Below are 16,597 nucleotides of genomic sequence, written 5' to 3' on the forward strand. Positions count from 1 at the left end.
ACAGTACCCTTCGTTCAGTTCATTGCTTCTTTACATATGAGAGGAATCCAGAGGTGTGAGCAGTCACTGTAGATAAATTTTCAAGCCAGAAACATGGAGCCCTCTTGGCTTGTGAAGTGACAGCCTGTCTCATGGTCTTTCCATAGTTGATGTATTTTACTGTAGAAAAATACATGGGTTGGGATTTAGTCGAGGGCTTGATTTAGCTCAGTGGTAGGTCCCAGCCACCCTAACAAGCAGCGCTGAGGGCCTAAGTTGGGTCCCAACTCCAACATATTTATGAGGATGCTTCTGTTACCTCCCAAGTATTCCTCTTGATTCAGTAACAAATTTGTTCATCACCAGCCACCTCAGAGGGACCAGAGGCAAGCCAGGCTCAGAACACCTTGAAATGGAACTTGATTACTGACATGAGCTGAGGACGCAGCTCAGCGTGAACAGGTTCCTCACACGTGTCCACTGGGATAAATCGTATGCAATATTGAATAAATCCTTACCAATACAGCCACTCTGTAAATGTAAATTACTACTGCTGAGATGTAGGGTAATGCCTGGACATCTTTGTTTCCCATCATTGCATCCCATGAGATGGTTTCTTCTTCCAGGCAGCCAACATATACTCCTGAGAGTGCATCTGGTGACTCTGGCTCTGCCAAAGGAATTCAAGCAAATTGTTCAGGTGGTGAACAACAGCTGAGGCTGGTGTGATTCAAGTGAGATTAGTTGGTGTGCTTCTCCCCACTGAAGGTTAAAAGTGCTGCGAAATTTACAATGAGCTGAATTGTTTTGTGGGAAAGAATGAAAGGAAGAAACATTTCTGGCTACCCTCTTCCCAACCTTCTTTCCTTCAGTGCCCTTCGACTTCTAATGCGTTTCCTTGACTGTTTTGGTTCCTGAGTGGTCTGCAGGTTACCCTAATATCTAGCTTGCTTCCTAGATAGTTTCTTTAGATCTCCCCAGCAGAATCACATAATACCAGTTTTCATTAGAACTAAGTACATGATCTTAAATGGCCTCATGATGTCATGATTAGGAGAATCGAGGCTGACTTCATTATTGACCTTTCTTTTTTCTGCTACTGTGCATCAGCCTCTGATCCGTGACCCAGCTCAGCTTTGAACAATCTGGAAAGATAGCGTCTCTGAAGTCGGACTTTTCTTGGCTTTTAGCTTGCAGTTTTTCTTGTGGTCCATCACCAGTCCACCTGGAGGCTGAATGGTCTATCTGTTACTAGAAACCAAGCACTTTTGCTGACCCCTCAGCTGCTTCTCCATGACCTTGCTTTTCTGCTGGGATTTGGACTAACACCTTCCTTCAAGAAACGGTTCTCTGAGCCAGAGCTCTCCTCAACTATTAACGATCATTTTCTGCATGCACTCACTGGCCAAATCTAGTTACCAAGAACTGTGTGCACCGTATTGCTTACTTATCATCAGACAGACCTCTATTTAAATTCTGGCTCTTGCCTCTCCATTACATTCTCCAGTAAATCAGTGGTTACCACCTACTCAAGTGTACCCCAATACTAGGGAGACAATGTTTAGACAATGTACTGGGGTATCTCTGGCAAAAACTCAGTAAACAAGCCACTCGTCAACTTTACTCTGTCAATGCTTTCTTATTATTTGTGAAAGGGTCTGTGAAATCAAGCCACTAACTCTTTTCTGGAAACTGTTTCAATTGCTCAACCTGGCTGCTCAAACTTTCCTTGCAGGCTCAAACCCCAAAGTGAGGGTGAGATGTTTCCCTTGGGTTAACAGTTTTGGAGCCAGGCAAACCTCAGGCCTTCCTGGCCTTGGGGAAAGGATGTCTGCTTCAAGTCCGAACAACAAGACAGGTAGAGTAGACTTTCTGCCACGATATCTTTAAACTGAGAGACAAGTGGGAATTGTGTCAAAAGTTTTTCTCCTTGCTCTTTCAAAGACTATTTATGCTATTGTTTTGTGTATGTGTAATAAATCTTAGCAGGGGATTACTTTACATGTGCTCAAAAAGCCAGAAATATCAGCAACTTTGGAAATAAAGTTATAAGTGGTTGTGATCACCTGGATGCTCTTGATTCAAACTGGATCTTTTATAGTCCTAAAACCCATACCACAATCTACGTTTAAATATATGCTTGCATTGATGAATTAACTTTTGTTAAAATATTTTTCAACATTGACATTTAGTCTATGCTCCACACACCCCAATTTCCATCGATAAATTGGAGTTTTGGATATTTTCACCGAGTGAAATGGGAGTGTTTTTCTTGGTATTTTGTGGAAATCTCATTTCACATTTAAGCGTTCTTTTCCCCGTCTTTGTAGTGTCCTTAAGCACATATTATAACATTAATAAAAATAAACTGTGACAGGTGATCTTTATAACATACCAAATGTCATCATCAGTTTCTGCAAGAAGTTCTGGTGATACCTTGGTACTATACTCATGAGGTGTCTCCTACTTAAAGATATTGAGGAAAGGCACACTCACTACATCCTGGGGTTATTCTCTCAGGCATTACCGTGCCATATTTGCCTCATCTAGAAATTACATGTGGTTGTCATTCATTCTTTATAACAAGTCATCCCCCAAGAAAGAAAGTTCCTCATGGGTATCCTGAGCGTTAACAGCAAACAACATACAAATTGCTCTGAAGGACTGAGTTCTAGGCTTATTTAACTCTCTAACCTTCCCTAGCTGTTTACATCTAATCATCTATCTGTCATCATCATCTATCTATCTGTCTATCTGTCTGTCTATCTATCATACCATCCATATCTATCTTCTCTGTCATCTATCACTGTGTGTAATCTATTTGTGCATTCCTTCCTATCTATCTTCATCTATATCTAACATCTGTCTGTATTCATCTATATCATGTATATATATGCTGGCATGTATATGTATGTATATGTATGTATTTTATGTATGCTTATCATCTTTTATCCATCCATTTATATACATACTATACTCTTGGCTACCTGGCAGATGCTGAAATAGAGGCATGGTAACACCGCTCATTAAGTCAGCTTCCTTTCTTAGGTTTAAAAAATTCCCTTAAAGTCATTACTATACTCAATTTCCCTGCTCAAAGGAACTGGAGTAAACAAAAGCAAAATCTTGAACGTCTGCTCAATTGATTTTTTTCCAAGGTAACTAGAGATTGTGTGCAGTGAAGAATGATAGAATAAACATACACACAGAAAAGAGCAAACTCACAGATTTACCATTAATCTGTCACCTTTTTACTTTAAGATATTTTTTGTATAAATGTCTTCGTATGATTCTTATTGATAAAAATGCTGGGAACATTTGTTTCTATTTAACAACTATATAAATGATCAATAAGTGCAACTATTCGTATCTGAAGTTGCTGAAGTCTATTTTGTACTATAAATATACTTACATATAATGATAATTGAACTTTGTCAACATCTTGTAGAGACATTTTTTCTTTTATTTATTCTTCTCTCATATTGCGTAAACTGAAATTTCTCTTCTTGCAACCTATGTCTCTACCCAACTCCTTCTCATAAGAATCCATGCACTCCTTCTTTATCTGGTAGACCTTTCTCAAATATCAATAGTAAGCCTTAAGAAGATACAATAAGACTAATTACATAATACCATCCAAAGTAGGATGAAGCAACCGAAGGAAAAAGAAAAATATATGGTCTGGTGACAAAGTCAGAGACAGTGTTTTACCTCAAACTGAGAGTTCCCCATAAGAGGAAGAACAATATCAACCAACCAGACCCACCAGAGTTCCCGGGACTAGCCACTGGCTCAAGTCACATGTATAGAGATGGCCTTATGAGCATCAATGGGAGGAAAACATGGTCCTGCCGACCTATGATTTTAGTATAGGGAGCATGGGGTGAAAGTGGGAAGAAGAACTGTGGATTGGGAGCACCCCAGGGCTTCAGGGGATGATGGATAAAGTGGGGTTTCAGGAGGGAAGCTTGGGAAGGATAACATTTTAAATTTTTATTAGATATGTTTAACTGCACTCAGCGTTATTTCCCTTCCTGTCCATGGCCCCATTTCCTCCCTCCTCCTCCCATCACAGGTTTCTACTTACATCTGCTGTGTCCCCATATTCCCCCACCAGAAGGTCCAACCTTAGCAGGACAAGGGCCACCCTGAATTTATCAACAAGGCTATTCTCTGCTACCTTGTGGTGGGCCCTGATTGAATCCGCATGAACTTTGGGTGAGTGGTTTGGTCCCTAGAGCTCTGGTTGTGAGTTAACATTGTTGTTTTTATCAGGTTGTAGCTCTTAGCTCTTCAATACATCTAATTCCTCCAAGGGGTCCTATTCTCAATTCAGTGGTTGCACCAGCATTGGTGCTTCTGTGGACATGCTGCAGCTGGATGTATCTCTCCAGGAAGGTCCTATATCAGGTCCATTTCAGTGCCATGTTCATAAACGTCAATCTTATTTGAATTTGGTGGCATATGTATATGCAGGCCACATGTGGTCAGGCTCTGAGGCGGCCATTTCCATGGTCTCTGCTCTAACTTTGCTTCCATATCCCCTCCTCTGGATATTTTACCTTTTGAAAAAGTGAGAGCATCCACATTTGGTCATCCTCCTTCCTTTGAGCCTTCCTGTGGTCTTAATAAATTTGCATCTTGTATAATTGAACTTTTATTATCATTGTCGGTAGGTTTGTCTGAAAAAGTCTTTTTCTCTTGATTGAGTAACCTCACTCAGGATGATGTTTTCTAATTTTATTAATTTCTTCTCTTTCAATTTCATAAGTCATTGTTTTGGAATTGCTGAGTAGTGTTCGTATTAGATGTATACTGTATATCCCATTCCCTATGTTGAAGAAGGCATCTGGGTTCTTTCCAACTTCAAGCTCTTCATAAATAAATACTAGCAGACTTTTAGTGAACATGTCATCTTTGTTGACATAATTTAGGTGTCTTCCAGGTATATGCCCATGAGGGTAGCTGGGTCTAGGTACCTGGAATATCAGACATTCTGAGGGAACCTCCATACTGATTTCAAGTGGTTATTACTTGATTTGCTATCTACAAACAAAATGATGTTCCTCTTTGGAGATAACATTTCCCAAAATAAATTAAAAAATTTAAAATAATAAAAAAACCACTGAAATTACAAACATATACTATTTGAGAGGACCTAAGCCAAAAGATCTATACAAGATTCCTGATCTCTGTCAGTCACTTTAATTTCGGGATTGTGGATGGTCTGCCAGGCCCCATGTTCTTGTGATGTCCTTGATCTCTCAGTTCCTTCAATCTTTCTAGACCCTCCCCAGAGTTCTGTCACAATATTTGGCTCTTGGATTCTGCATCAGGAGATACCTAAACTTTTGAAGACAAAGTAGGATATTTTTTTATTTTATCTTTATAATTTGTCATCTCTTAATCTTTTCTCAGTCAATTAATAATTAATTAATTTATAGTTCTAATTATGTGATCCCTAGCATAGCAGGCAGTAAAACATGTTTTGCTTCACTAACTGGATACAGAGTTATCAATGAATACCAATCATTTTATAATTTCAAATTTAATGAAATACAGTAAATATGGGTACATGTAATTTTGATGTGAGTCACGAGGGAGGCACATCTGTTTAAACAAGATTCTGGACATGTATATTGCAAATTCAATATTTAGCCGAATCTTGGTCACTTCACACGGTGTGGACTGGCTACCATGAATATTTTGAAGACATAGGTGAATAAAATAATAAATAGAATATATGTTTTGAACCCAGAGGACCAAAGAACATCTGCACAGCCAAGTTAAAGTGGCGCGGAAGTTCCGACCTGAACCCATAGTTTTTTATCACTGTTGCTCTGTAATGCCTTGTGAGATCTTCAGGATAGTGATTACACAAAGTGCTTTTTATTGTTGGGGGATAGTTTTAGCTGTCCTGGGTTTTATTTATTTGGTGGGTACAAATTATTCTCTGCTCTTTCACAATTGGATTAGTATTGCAGTTGAATGGTGGCCCCAGTCTATGAATTGCTTTTTACAAAACATACTTTATTATATTTATCCAGTAATCCATAATTATCTTTCCATTTTCAAGATCTTCTTCAGTTCCTTTCTTCAGAGACTTGACTTGTTCCTTGACATACAAATCTCTCATACTTGTTAATGTCACACCAAGTTATTTTGAATTATTTAGGACAATTTGAAGGTATGTTCTAATTTGCTTTCCTGTACTGTTTGTCTTAGATGAGGAGGCTACTACTAGTTATTTAATTTGCTACCCAACAACTTTCCAGAGTTGCTATCGAGCATGGTTCTCTGATGGAACTTTTAGGGTTTTAACTATACTATCATATCATCTGTAAAAGTGATATTTTGACTTTTATACCCAATTTGTTGTCATTTAAGCTCCTTTTTGTTGTCTGATTCACTCTGACTGGGACTTGACGAACTATACTGAATAAGTGGGAAGGTGACAGCCTTGTCTGTTCCCCTGATGTTAGTAGGATTGTTTAAAGTTTCTCTCCACTTAGTTTGATGTTAACTACGGGTTTGCAGTATATTGCCTTACTAGGTTTAGGTATGGGCCTTGAATTCATGATATTTCCAGGACTTTTATCATGAAGGGGTGTTGAATTTTGTCAAATGCTTTCTCAGCATCTAAGGAAATGATAATGTGGTTTTTATATTTGAGTTTGTTTAAATAGTGGATTACATTGATGGATTTCTCTATATTGAAACATGCCTGCATCCCTGGAATGAAGCCTACTTGATCATGAGGGATGATCATTTTTATGTGTTCTTGGATTCAGTTTGCAAGAATTTTATTGAGTATTTTTGCATTGATATTCATGAGGGAAACTGGTCTGAAGTTCTCTTTGTTGTGTCTTCGTATGGTTTATGAATAAAAGTAATTTTAGCTTCAAAGAAGAAATTCGGTAGTGCTCTGTCTGCTTCTATATAGTGGAATAGCCTGGACAGTATTGTTATGGGGTCGCCTATGAAGGTCTGATAGAATTCTGCACTAAACCCATCTAGTTCTGGGCTCTTTTTGTTTAGGAGACTTCTAATAACTGTTTCTATTTCTTTAGGAGTTATGGGGTTGTTTAGATGGTTTATCTGTCCCTGATTTAACTTTGGTGCCTGGTATTTGTCTAGAAAATTGTCTATTTCCTACATATTTTCCAATTTTGTTGAATATAGGCTTTTGTAGTAGGATCTGATGATTTTTTGAATTTCTTCAGATTCTGTTGTTATGTCTCCCTTTTCATTTCTGATTTTTGTTAACTTGAACACACTCTCTGTGTCCTCTCGTTAGTCTGGCTAAGGGTTCATCTATCTATCTGATTTTCTCAAAGAACCAGCTCTTGGTTTTGTTGATTCTTTGTATAGTCCTTTTTTATTACTTTTTTTTATTAACTTAAGTATTTCTTATTTACATTTCGAGTATTATTCCCTTTCCCTGTTTCTGGGCCAACATCCCCCTAACCCCTCCTCCTCCCCTTCTTTGTGGGTATTCCTCTCCCCATCCTCCCCACATTGCTGCCCTCCTCCCAACAATCACATTTACTGGGGGTTCAGTTTCAGCAGGACCAAGGGCTCCCCCTTCCACTGGTGATGTTACTAGGATATTCATTGCTACCTATGAGGTCAGAGTCCAGGGTCAGTCCATGTATAGTCTTTAGGTAGTGGCTTAGTCCCTGGAAGCTCTGGTTGCTTGGCAATGTTGTTCATATGGGGTCTCAAGCCCCTTCAAGCTCTTCCAGTTCTTTCTCTGATTCCTTCAGGGGTCCTATTCTCAGTTCAGTGGTTTGCTGCTGACATTAGCCTCTAATTTGCTGTATTCTGGCTGTGTCCTCAGGAGCGATCTATCCAGCTCCTTCTGCACTTCTTGCTTCATCCATCTTGTCTAATTGGGTGGCTGTATATATATGGGCCACATGTGGGGCAGGCTCTGAATAGGTGTTCCTTCAGTCTCTTTTTAATCTTTGCCTCTCTCTTCCCTGCCAAGGGTATTCTTGTTCCCCTTTTAAAAAGAAGGGTGAAGCATTCATTTTGATCATCTGTCTTGAGTTTCATGTGTTCTATGCATCTAGGGTAATTCAAGCATTTGGGCTAATAGCCACTTATCAATGAGTGCACACCATGTGTGTTTTTCTGTGATTGGGTTACCTCACTCAGGATGATATTTTCCAGTTCCACACATTTGCCTATGAATTTCATAAAAGGCATTGTTTTTTGATAGCTGAGTAATATTCCATTGTGTAGATGTACCCATTTTCTGTATCCATTCCTCTGTTGAAGGGCATCTGGGTTCTTTCAGCTTCTGGCTATTATAAATAAGGCTGCTATGAACATAGTGGAGCGTGCCTTCTTTTTATTTGTTTGGGGCATCTTTTGGGTATATGACCAGGAGAGGTATAGCTGGATCCTCATGTAGTTCAATGTCCAATTTTCTGAGGAACCTCCAGACTGATTACCAGAATGGTTGTACCAGTCTGCAATCCCACCAACAATGGAGGAGTGTTCCTCTTTCTCCACATCCTCGCCAGCATTTGCTGTCACCTGAGTTTTTGATCTTAGCCATTCTCACTGGTGTGAGGTGAAATCTCAGGGTTGTTTTGATTTACATTTCCCTTATGACTAAAGATGTTGAACATTTCTTTAGGTGTTTCTCAGCCATTCGGCATTCCTCAGCTGTGAATTCTTTGTTTAGCTCTGAACCCCATTTTTAATAGGGTTGTTTGTCTCCCTGTAGTCTAATTTCATGAGTTCTTTGTATACTTTGGATATAAGCCCTCTAGCTGTTGTAGGATTGGTAAAGATCTTTTCCCAATCTGTTGGTTGTTGATTTGTACTAACAACAGTGTCCTTTGCCTTACAGAAGCTTTGCAGTTTATGAGATCCCATTTGTCAGATTCTTGATCTTGAGCATAAGCCATTGGTGTTTTGTTCATGGAAATTTTTTTGCCCATGTGTTCGAGATGCTTCCCTAGTTTTTCTTCTATTAGTTTGAGTGTATCTGGTTTGATGTGGAGGTCCTTGATCCACTTGGACTTAAGCTTTGTACAGGGTGATAAGCATGGATCAATCTGCATTCTTCTACATGTTGACCTCCAGTTGAATCAGCACCATTTGCTGAAAATGCTATCTTTTTTCCATTGGATGGTTTTGGCTCCTTTGTCAAAAATCAAGTGCCCATAGGTGTGTGGGTTCATTTCTGGGTCTTCAATTCTGTTCCATTGGTCTATCTGTCTGTCTCTGTACCAATACCATGCAGTTTTTATCACTATTGCTCTATAATACTGCTTGAGTTCAGGGATAGCGATTCCCCCTGAAGTTCTTTTATTGTTGAGAATAGTTTTAGGTATCCTGAGGTTTTTTTTTCCAGATGAATTTGCAAATTGTTCTGTCTAACTCTTTGAAGAATTGGATTGGTATTTTGATGGGGATTGCATTGAATCTGTAGATCCCTTTTGGTAAAATGGCCATTTTTACTATATTAATCCTGCCAATCCATGAGCATGGGAGATCTTTCCATCTTCTGAGGTCTTCTTCAATTTCTCTCTTCAGAGTCTTGAAGTTCTTATTGTACACATCTTTTACTTGCTTGGTTAAAGACACACCGACGTACTTTATATTATTTGGGTCTATTATGAAGGGTGTCGTTTCCCTAATTTCTTTCTCCGCTTGTTTCTCTTTTGTGTAGAAGAAGGCTACTGATACATTTGAGTTAATTTTATACCCAGCCACTTTGCTGAAGTTGTTCATCAGCTTTAGTAGTTCTCTGGTGGAATTTTGGGATCACTTAAATATACTATCATATCATCTGCAAATAGTGATATTTTGACTTCTTCTTTCCCAATCTGTATCCCCTTGACCTCCTTTTGTTGTCTGATTGCTCTGGCTAGAACTTCAAGAACTATATTGAATAAGTAGGGAGAGAGTGGGCAGCCTTGTCTAGTCCCTGATTTTAGTGGGATTGCTTCAAGTTTCTCTCCATTTAGTTTAATGTTAGCAACTGGTTTGCTGTATATGGCTTTTACTATGTTTAGGTATGGGCCTTGAATTCCTATTCTTTCCAGGACTTTTATCATGAAGGGGTGTTGAATTTTGTCAAATGTTTTCTCAGCATCTAATGAAATGATCATGTGGTTTTGTTCTTTCAGTTTGTTTATATAATGGATCACGTTGATGGTTTTCCATATATTAAACCATCCCTGCATGCCTGGGATGAAGCCTACTTGATCATGGTGGATGATTGTTTTGATGTGCTCTTGGATTCGGTTTGCCAGAATTTTGTTGAGTATTTTTGCGTCAATGTTCATAAGGGAAATTGGTCTGAAGTTCTCTTTCTTTGTTGGGTCTTTGTGTGGTTTAGGTATAAGAGCAATTGTGGCTTCATAGAAGGAATTCGGTAGTGCTCCATCTGTTTCAATTTTGTGGAATAGTTTGGATAATATTGGTATGAGGTCTTCTATGAAGGTCTAATAGAATTCTGCACTAAAGCCGTCTGGACCTGGGCTCTTTTGGTTGGGAGACCTTTAATGACTGCTTCTATTTCCTTAGGAGTTATGGGGTTGGTTAACTGGTTTATCTGTTCCTGATTTAACTTCGGTACCTGGTATCTGTCTAGGAAATTGTCCATTTCCTGCAGATTTTCAAGTTTTGTTGAATATAGGCTTTTATAGTAAGATCTGATGATTTTTTTTGAATTTCCTCTGAATCTGTAGTTATGTTTCCCTTTTCATTTCTGATTTTGTTTATTTGGACACACTCTCTGTGTCCTCTCGTTAGTCTGGCTAAGGGTTTATCTATCCTGTTGATTTTCTCAAAGAACCAACTTTTGGTTCTGTTGATTTTTTCTATGGTCCTTTTTGTTTCCACTTGGCTGATTTCAGCTCTGAGTTTGATTATTTCCTGCCTTCTACTCCTCCTGGGTGTATTTGCTTCTTTTTGTTCTAGAGCTTTTAGGTGTGCTCTAAAGCTGCTGACATATGCTCTTTCCTGTTTCTTTCTGCAGGCACTCAGAGCTATGAGTTTTCCTCTTAGCACAGCTTTTATTGTGTCCCATATGTTTGGGTATGTTGTACCTTCATTTTCATTAAATTCTAAGAAGTCATCTTTCTTTATTTCTTCCTTGACCAGGTTATCGTTAAGTAGAGCATTGTTCAACTTACATATATATGTGGGCGTTCTTCCCTTATTGTTATTGAAGACCAGCTTTACGCCATGGTGAGCGGATAGCACGCATGGGACTATTTCTATCTTTCTGTACCTGTTGAGGCCCATTTTTTGACCAATTATATGGTCAATTTTGGAGAAAGTACCATGAGGAGCTGAGAAGAAGGTATATCCTTTTGCTTTAGGATAGAATGTTCTATAAATATCTGTTAAGTACATTTGGCTCATGACTTCTCTTAGTCTGTCTACGTCTCTGTTTAATTTCTGTTTCCATGATCTGTCCATTGATGAGAGTGGGGTGTTGAAATATCCTACTATTATTGTGAGAGGTGTAATGTGTGTTTTGAGCTTTAGTAGGTTTCTTTTTACGTATGTAGGTGCTCTTGTATTTGGGGCATAGATATTTAGGATTGAGAGTTCATCTTGGTGGATTTTTCCTTTGATGAATATGAAGTGTCCTTCCTTAACTTTTTTGATGACTTTTAGTTGACACTCGATCTTATTCGATATTAGAATGGCTACTCCAGTTTGCTTCTTCAGACCATTTGCTTGGAAAGTTGTTTTCCAGTCTTTCACTCTGAGGTAGTGTCTGTCTTTGTCTCTGAGGTGTGTTTCTTGTAGGCAGCAGAATGCAGGGTCCTCATTGCGTATCCAGTTTGTTAATCTATGTCTTTTTATTGGGGAGTTGAGGCCATTGATGTTGAGATATATTAAGGAATAGTGATTATTGCTTCCTGTTATATTCATATTTGGATGTGAGGTTATGTTTGTGTGCATTTTTCTTTTGTTTTGTTGCCAAGATTATTAGTTTCTTGCTTTTTCTAGGGTGTAGCTTGCCTCCTTGTGTTGGGCTTTACCATTTATTATCCTTTGTAGTGCTGGATTTGTAGAAAGATGTTGTGTAAATTTGGTTTTGTCATGGAATATCTTGGTTTCTCCATCTATGTTAATTGAGAGTTTTGCAGGTTACAGTAACCTGGGCTGGCATTTGTGTTCTCTTAGGGTCTGTATGACATCTGTTCAGGATCTTCTGGCTTTCATAGTCTCTGCCGAGAAGTCTGGCGTGATTCTGATAGGTCTGCCTTTATATGTTACTTGACCTTTTTCCCTTACTGCTTTTAATATTCTTTCTTTATTTTGTGCATTTGGTGTTTTCACTATTATGTGACAGGAGGTGTTTCTTTTCTGGTCCAATCTATTTGGAGTTCTGTAGGCTTCGTGTATGCTTATGGGCATCTCTTTCTTTAGGTTAGGGAAGTTTTCTTCTATGATTTTGTTGAAGATATTTACTGGTCCTTTGAACTGGGAGTCTTCATTCTCTTCTATACCTATTATCCTTAGGTTTGATCTTCTCATTGAGTCCTGGATTTCCTGTATGTTTTGGACCAGTAGCTTTTTCCGCTTTACATTATTTTTGACAGTTGAGTCAATGATTTCTATGGAATCTTCTGCTCCTGAGATTCTCTCTTCCATCTCTTGTATTCTGTTGGTGATGCTTGTATCTACAGCTCCTTGTCTCTTCTTTTGGTTTTCTATATCCAGGGTTGTTTCCATGTGTTCTTTCTTGATTGCTTCTATTTCCATTTTTAATTCCTTCAACTGTTTGATTGTGTTTTCCTGGAATTCTTTCAGGGATTTTTGCGATTGCTCTCTGTAGGCTTCTACTTGTTTATTAATGTTTTCCTGTGTTTCTTTAAGGGAGTTCTTCACGTCTTTCTTGAAGTCCTCCAGCATCATGATCAAATATGATTTTGAAACTGGATCTTGCTTTTCTGTGTGTTTGGATATTCGTATTTGCTTTGGTGGGAGAATTGGGCTTGATGATGCCATGTAGTCTTGGTTTCTGTTGCTTGGGTTCCTGTGCTTGCCTCTACGCCATCAGGTTATCTCTAGTGTTACTTTGTTCTGCTATTTCTGACAGTGGCTAGACTGTCCTATAAGCCTGTGTGTCAGGAGTGCTATAGACCTGTTTTCCTGTTTTCTTTCAGCCAGTTATGGGAACAGAGTGTTCTGCTTTCGGGCGTGTAGTTTTTCCTATCTACAGGTCTTCAGCTGTTCCTGTGGGCCTGTGCCCTGAGTTCACCAGGCAGGTCGCTTGGAGCAGAAAAGTTGGTCTTACCTGTGGTCCCGAGGCTCAAGTTTGCTCGTGGGGTGTTGCTTATGAGCTCTCCGTGGGGGCAGCAACCAGGAGGATCTGCGCCGCCCTTTCCGGGAGCCCCGTGCACCAGAGTCCCAGATGGCATTTGGTGTTTTCCTCTGGAGTCAGAGATGTGGGCAGAGTGTAGTCTCTTCTGGTTTCCCAGGCGTGTCTGCCTCTCTGAAGGTTTAGCTCTCCCTCCCATGGGATTTGGGTGCAGAGAACTGTTTATCTGGTCGGTCCCTTCAGGTTCCGGCGGTGTCTCAGACGCAGCGGACCTGCTGCTCCTGGGCCCTTATCCACGGGAACCCAGAGGCTGTATACAGTTTCCTCTTGGGCCAGGGATGTGGGCAGGGGTGGGCAGTGTTGGTGGTCTCTTCCGCTCTACAGTCTTGGAGTGCCCACCTGTCTGGGCGGTGAGCTCTCTCTCCCACGGGGTTTGGGAGCAGTGAGCTGGAGGCAGGGAGCACGAGATTGGGACTCCCGCTAAAAACCAGTCCTTTTTTTTTTTTTCTATTTGGTTAATTTCAGTCCTGATTTTGATTATTTTCTGCATTCTACTCCTCTTGAGTATATTTGCTTCTTTTCATTCTAGAAGTTTTTGGTGTGGTGTCAAGCTGTTGATGTATGCTTTCTCTTGTTTCTAAATGCAGGCACTCAGAGCTATGAATTTTCCTTTTAGCACTGCTTTCATTGTGTCCCATAAGTTTAGGTATATTATGCTATTATTTTCATTAAATTCTTAGAAGACTTGAATTTCTTTATTTCTTTTCTTACTGCTTTTAATATTCTTTCATTGTTTAGTGCATTGGGTGTTTTGACTGTTATGTGACAGGATGAATTTCTTTTCTGGTCCAATCTATTTGGATTTCTGTAGGCTTCTTGTATGTTTATGGGCATCTCTTTCTTAAGGTTAGGGAAGTTTTCTTCTATAATTTTGTTGAAGATATTTACTGTTCCTTTAAGTTTGGAGTTTTCACTCTCTTCTATAAGTTTTATCCTTAGGTTTGATCTTCTCATTGTGTCCTGGATTTCATGGATGTTTTGGGCTAGGAGGTTTTTTTTGCATTTTATATTATCTTGATAATTCTGTTGATGTTTTCTATGATATCTTCTGCCCCTGAGATTCTCTCTTCTATCTTCTGTGTTTGGGTGTTGGTGCTTGCATCTGTGACTCCTGATCTCTTCCCTAGGTTTTCTATCACCAGGGTTGTCTCCTCTTGTGCTTTCTTTATTGTTTCTATTTCTATTTTTAAATCCTGGATGGTTTTGTTCAATTCCTTTGCCTGTTTGTTTGTGTTATCCTGTAATTCTTTATGGGATTCTTTTGTTTCCTCTTTAAGGTCTTCTACTTGTTTACTTGTGTTGTCCTGTATTTCTTTAAGAGGGTTATTTATGTCCTTCTTAAAGTCCTCCATCATCATGATTAAATGTGATTTTATATCTAAATCTTGCTTTTCTGGAGTGTTTGGATATCCATATTTGCTTTGGTGCAAGAACTGGGCTCTGATGATGCCAAGTAGTCTTGGTTTCTATTGCCTTGCTTTCCTCTTGCCATCAGATTTTCTATGGTGTTACCTTGTCTTGCTCTCTCTGACAATGGCTTGTTCCTCCTGTAGGCCTGTATGTCAGCTCTCCTGTAGACCTGTTTTCTTTCAGCTGGATCTGGGAACAGAGACCTCTGCTCTCAGGCGTGTAGGTTCTCCTGGCAACTGGCTTTCAGCTCTTGTTGCAGGCTAAAACCAGAAGGCTCCTTCCCTTGACTGCTCCTAGGTCCCTGTGCCCAGGGTGCACAAATGGCACTAAACAATTTCTTCTTGGGTCGGGAATGTGGGCATTGAGTAGTGTCCTCGAAGTTCTCAGGACTGTCCACACTTCTAAGGGTCCAGCTCTCTCTCCCACGGGATTTGGATGCAGAGTGCTGTTTGGTTCAGTTCAGTTCTTGATGCAGGCCAAACCCTGCAGATTCCTGCTGCTGACTGCCCCTATATTCTTGTATCCAGAAGCAGTAGGCAGTTTCCTCTTGGTACAGGGATATGGGAAAGAGGTAGGCAGAAGTGGCAGACTGTCCTGCGGTCTCAGGATTGTCTGAACTTCTGGGTGTTCAGCTCTCTGTCCCACGGGATTTGCATGCGCGGAGCTCTTGGATCAGTTCAGATCAGTTCTGAGCACAGCCAGAAACCGGAAGTGCTCTCATATCCCAGAGGACTTCTCTTTTTGTGTGTCCTAAGTCCTCAGGCAGGTCGCATGGAGCAGAAAAATTGGTCTGACATCTGCTCTCAGGTGTATAGGCACTCCTGGCGACTGACTTTCAGCTCTAGGCACAGGCAGAAACCCGAATGGTCCTGCCCCTTACTGTGCCTAGGTCCCTGTGCCAAGGGGGCACAGATGGCACTAGGTAATTTCCTCTTGGGTTGAGAATGTAGGCAGAGAGTAGTCGCCTCTGAGTTCTCAGGAGTGTCCGCACTTCTGAGGGTCCAGTTCTCTCCCCAACGGGATTTGGGTGCAGGGAACTATGTGACAGTTTCAGTTCCTTCTTACAATTTCATAACTGTAATTTTGCTACTTTTATTAACAGTAAGATAAATATCTGAAATGCTGGATATCTGATGTGTGACCTTGAGAAATTTCCTTTTACCCACAAAGGACTCATGACCCACAGGCTAAGAAGACTGTCCTAGGGGCAACAAACAAAACATAAATATTCAAGAATATGAAACAAAATATATAAATCTATTACATAAGTTTCATAGTCACAGTTGCCAGTGGGAGAAGGAACTTCAGCAAAGGTATAGATTGTTGAATTAACTTGATGACAATAAGACGCGGTATATGCTGACAAAATTGTAATGATTTCATGCATGCAGCTGTCCTTCTATATTCAGAAGATGCTGCTTGTTTGTAGGCATCCACTGCCTCTGGGACTTACACTCCTCCCTCCTTCTGCTCCCTCCTCTGACTGAGCCTTGCGTAAGGTATATGCTTTAGTTGTCTGTTCCCCTTGGTGCTGAGCGTTACCATGATATCCTATTCTCTTTGCCTTGGCCAATAGTAGATCTCTATGTTGAAACTTTAAATGTGATTGAACCTATTGCCTTTTTGGTAACAGTAAAGAGCCACAGAGATTTGTAGAGCATTTTCTCTATTTGACAGCAGAGCAGACAATTTTAGTGAGGAAACACCATGTCGATTCAGACACAGCTGCCACCAGATCACTTTTCACATTCTGCTTGTTGGATTTCTGCTTGTTGCAATTTGACAGTATTCTGTAAGTTTCATTAGCCTGTCTGTTTAATAGAAAACAAGCAATTCTATCTG

This window comes from Rattus rattus, chromosome 1 (assembly GCF_011064425.1).
Source record: "Rattus rattus isolate New Zealand chromosome 1, Rrattus_CSIRO_v1, whole genome shotgun sequence".
Classification (NCBI taxonomy): Eukaryota; Metazoa; Chordata; class Mammalia; order Rodentia; family Muridae; genus Rattus; species Rattus rattus.